At 34.4% G+C, this 5016-nt stretch overlaps 1 non-coding gene across 1 annotated transcript; it reads right to left on the bottom strand.

The window, feature by feature from the left end:
- Positions 1–3590: 3590 nt before the first annotated feature.
- On the bottom strand, positions 3591–3697 carry LOC124887485. Its single transcript, XR_007045258.1, has one exon. It is a non-coding gene; the product is annotated as a small nucleolar RNA R71 (small nucleolar RNA).
- Positions 3698–5016: the final 1319 nt, after the last annotated feature.

Here is a 5016-nt window from a genome sequence, read left to right as displayed (position 1 = left end):
TTTGAGCCAATTTGGACTGAAATAATGTATTTCCTTTGTCCAAAAATTGATAAACAAATTGCGTTTGAGTAAATGTAATTGAGATTGAATTAGAAATAGCCCAAATGCTTTGTTTTTTCAATTAAATTGATTAACAATGCTTATTGATTAATACAGTGCGATAATATAACTAAAAGAAATGTGGATGCACATATCAAAAAATATTTTTAATATAAAAAGTAACTAACTATATCTAATTAAAATATTAAAAAATGCAACATGAGAAAAGAACTTTTTTTCTTTCAAATTTTGTTAGAATAAAAGTCTGAATTTATTTTAGTAAATTATTTAGGACTAAGAAGTATAGAAAAATTAATAGAATGAAAAACAAGAGATAAAATTGGCTGTCAACAGTTGCCCATGTTTGAACAAAGATGAGGCAAGAGTCTTTGGACAAACAAGTTGATGCAACAGCTAATTTTATCTCCACAGAAAAATATTGTGATCATGCTCTAGTTTTTAAGATGCCTACATATCTCCAATTGTATGATAAATCAAATCATATGTAATTAGAAAAGATGTCCTAGTAGGAAATGAGTTGTTTGTTTGAGGTATGGTCCAACTCTTAATTTTGAGCTGCCTACATATCTTGAGCTTTACAAAAAATCAGCCCATATACCGTTCACGAAGGTAAAGATAGAATAAATTTTGATAGACTCTCAAAATTTGCCTCGGTGTTGAATTATAACTTCATAATTTTCTTTATTAGTAGAAAATGAAATGATTTTGACATGAGTAGAGTGAGTATGACCATGAAATTTGAGCTACCTAAATATCCGTGAAAGAAATGAGAATCAGGACTAATGTAGTTCTGAAAGAAAGCATGGTAGGAGAAACACTTTCATAGCAATTCCTACGAAAGGTTTTGGGAGGAAATGATCGTGGAATCTTAAAATAGCCCCAATTTTTGTTGTGATGAAAGTGGAATATAAAAGCTCTTAGAGATATAGAATCAAATCCAATTAGATGAGAATTGATTCGAGTTGAGTTTCAAGAATGAGTCGTTAACATAGCTAGGGATGCTTAGCATTCTGCTAGCTTGCTCTAGTTTGTTGCTTAGATGGTAGTTCCTCATTGTAATGCATTGTCCAGTAAAACAGATAACAGGGGTGACAAAGTACCTGTTGTGGTTCAAAAATAATAAATTAAAATAGTAGTATAAAGAGTATAGTTTAGATATTAAAACAAATATTGACGCCTCTGTCATGTAGAGTGAATGTATTATAGGATTTGACTAGCGAAGCATCTTGCAATGTAGAGGTTTTTAGCTGGCAGGGCAATTGCTAGAAGTGTAAAGTCCTCCATTTGGCAAAATGTTCATTGGAAAAGTAAAAGTTGTGTTGTATGTCCTATTATTCGGGGTGGACTTGCCCTGTCCTATTATTTAGGCCAGACATGACTTGTCCTATTATTTGGGGTGGACTTGCTCGATCTTATTATTATGGGCGGACTAGCCTGTCCTATTATTTGGGGTGGACTTGTCATGTCCTATTGTTCAGGGTGGATTACCTTGTCCTATTGTTTGGGGGCAGAATTGTTGTATTAATCTTGGGTGTATTTATACGTCCGAGTGTTAATTATTTCCCATACTTTGGTCTATTTAGTGAGGTACATTCAATATATGTTCATTTGATTGAGCTTAATGTGTATTTATTAACTAATGGATATTATTAGTGTTTCAAGGCTGGACTTTTGCAAGGATTGAGCTTGATATGGATGCCAATACCAAGCTTGTGGCTGAGTGAAGGCATTAAGAGCACTATCGAGAAGAAAAACAAGCTTTAATGGATTTAGAAAGGCACTACAAAAGTGTCGGAGACAAGTGAAAGGACTACACTAAAAAGGGAATTTTAAGTTTGAAAAAACGTCTTCGTGCCACAGAAGCTAGGCTCCATTTTATTAGAGTGACATGGAGCTATCCATAAAGTGAAGTGCAAGAAATAGTGTGGATAAATACATAGATCGTGGGATGCTATCTAGGACATATGATAAGGGTGTGCCACACTAGCTAGGCCACACGATAAGGGCTTTCCACGGCCTTGGTTTTTTGGGAATAACTTATACTACACTATAAATAAGAGACTTGACTTCTATTCTAATGACACTTGGACGACTTGGGAGAGAACAAACACACGAGGGAGGCTCTAAATAGGTTTTGTTTTATTCTCTTTTCATTACTTAATTCTTGTATGAAGTACATTAATTTGGTGATTAAGAGGTAGATTATGAGTGGCTAAACACCATCTTTCTAGGGTTGAGGCTATAATCATGATTACTTAGTATTCAATTATGTTGGTTTAAAGTTGACTAACACATTTGGTTGTTCATATGTTCTTGTTATTACTACTCTATTGATTTATGACCTTTAGAATACACCTATATTTCTATTATGAGCCCGGAAGGAGGAATATTAGATTAGAACGTGGAACATATAGAGTGAGTTCTTTCCCTTTTAAAAGAATTAAAGATAGGATTCACGGTTAGGATAGAAATATACCTAATTTGCTCCATTTGGCTCAAATATGGGATATCATACAAATTTGTTTGAATTAGTTCTCACATCTCCGCATAATGATGTAGTTGTGGGGATAATTTAGATAGATGATTAAAGGCTCAAAATACCATAATCATGTTATTGACCCCGTGAATCAACAATCAAGATAGTTATATTAACCAATAAGATTGTATAGTTATGTAGGATTGTCAAATTGCATTGACTCTAGATTCCTTCTTGTTATTGCTTCCAATACTTTATATTCTCGTTATTGCTTATTGTTATGTCTTAAATCTTTAAAAATAAACTCTCTTTTTGGTTATAAGTATTGTAGCACCTAAATTACATTGATTGCTAAGCATCAAGTTTCTGTGGGATCGATATTTGTCTCGAAAGGGTCACTTTATTACTTACACGACCATTTACACTTACATTTGCAGTTGGACATAAAACGCTTTTGGCGCCATTGATGGGAACATGAAAAATTAGAAACTCTCCAATCTTTAGTTTTACTATTCTTTTTGATAAGTATTGATGACTTGGTCTTATCTTTTGAACTTGAAGGTACAAGATTAAATCTCAACTAAGCTGGCAAGGAAATAGGATTCAACAGAACCATATCCTAAAACTGAGCAATAATTGTACCAACTGAGGAGAGAAATAACACTTCTCTATCCCATCCCACAAGTTTAATAGGGCGAAGCCATTCCCGCAGGACTGTGAGTGAAGTGAAAATCCACTCACAACTAATGTTACCTTCACTATCCGTAGATCAAAACTTGGGGGTAGATTTAAGCTTAAAAAGAACATGGTGAAACTATTGCGTAGGCCTGTCATATGAGGATCTATAGGTTCAACTATAAAACTTCTTAGAGATCGGTGAAACTTTCATTCTCTCTAGAGTCTCCATAGACTATGTAAGGCTTAGCCTTTCCCCCTTTTTGCTATTGGGGAAATAGAAGAAATGGTTGAAGGCAGAACCTTCAAACCAATCACAACTTGGGACAATGTGGCAAAGTACTTCTTCATCCGATTCTTTCTTTTTAGAAAAATTGCAAGTTTAAGAAGTGAGACCCTAAGTTTCAAACAAAAGCCAGATGAGAATCTCTATCATGCATGAGAGTGATTCAAACATCTTCTTAGTGATTGTCTGCACCACTAACAGAACAACAAGGTATTGACTCACACTTTTGTTGAAGGTCTGGACCATAACATAAGAATTTTGCTAGATTTATCTGCAAGTGGTCAGGCTTTAGAGAAAAATTATGATGAGCTATATACTCTCCTGAATCGAATTACACAAGATAATTCTGAATGGCAAGGTGATGTATCCAAAAGTGTGGTAAAGAAGCCTGAAGATTCGATTAAGGTGGATAGTGTCACAATTTTGGATGCACAGTTGGCCTCATTTAAGAACCAAATAATGGTACAATTCAGCAAGTTAAGTATAAATCAACCTTAGTCCTAGGTTAATGCAATTCAGCAGGCTCAAACTTGGTGTGAAATTTATGGAGGTAGTGGTCATTCTGTATATTTATGTGGAGAAATCCTAGATTCAGTGAAATCTATGGGTAATGTACAAAAGGGAATACAGAATTATGGTAATTCCTACAGCTATAATTGGTAGAGTTAGTCTAACTACTCATGAGTCACTAATCAGGCTTAACCTCAGCAATTTTAACAGCAGTAGGACAGTCACAATAACACAAAGATCCTGGTCAACCAAGAGTAAATGGAAATTGAAATAAAAATCAACGATTGAATTATAAGAATCTAGAGACATAATTAGGCTAGTTGGTTCAGGTGCAACACACAATACCTTAAGAGGGTTTTCCTAGTGATACAGAAAATCTAAAGAGAGTGATCACCTTGAGGAGTGGTAGAGACCTTATTCAGACCTCCAAAGAAAAATCATGAGGCACAAATGGAGTTGATTCCCCATCAAGCAGATGAGAAAAAAGTGGTAGTTAAAGAAGATGAAAATTCAAGAAAGTCTGAGTACCCTACAGCAAAGGCAGTTGAGCAAACACTAGAGAGATCACCACCATTCCCTTAAAAGCTAAAAGAGGCTAAATAAGATGCTTGTTTTAAGAAGTTATTTGACATATTTAGAGAACTTCACATTGGCCTTCCTTTGTTAGATGTCTTACAGGGAATACCTAAGTATGCTATGGGGTCGTTTGGTGGGAGGGATAGCAAAAGATAATCTCGGGACAATTTTTTAGTACCCCTTAATCCATTGTTTGGTTAGAAAAGTATGGAATAATTTATCCAAAATTAATAGTTAGTACTGGGATAAGTTATCCCTACTTTGAGGTGGTATAGTAATACCGGGATAACTTATACCGAGATAAAATGTGTAAAATAACAAAAATACCCTCCTTAAACTCTCTTTTATACATCACTTTTTCACATCCATATATATTCCTATAATTTTTAATACCATTTCCTTCACAACTCGTTATTTTTTTAATAATATATTT

The sequence above is a fragment of the Capsicum annuum genome, chromosome 9 (genome assembly GCF_002878395.1).
Source record: "Capsicum annuum cultivar UCD-10X-F1 chromosome 9, UCD10Xv1.1, whole genome shotgun sequence".
Classification (NCBI taxonomy): domain Eukaryota; kingdom Viridiplantae; phylum Streptophyta; class Magnoliopsida; order Solanales; family Solanaceae; genus Capsicum; species Capsicum annuum.
Note: the sequence above shows the minus strand (reverse complement) of the source record. Positions and strands in the feature narration are given on the sequence as shown.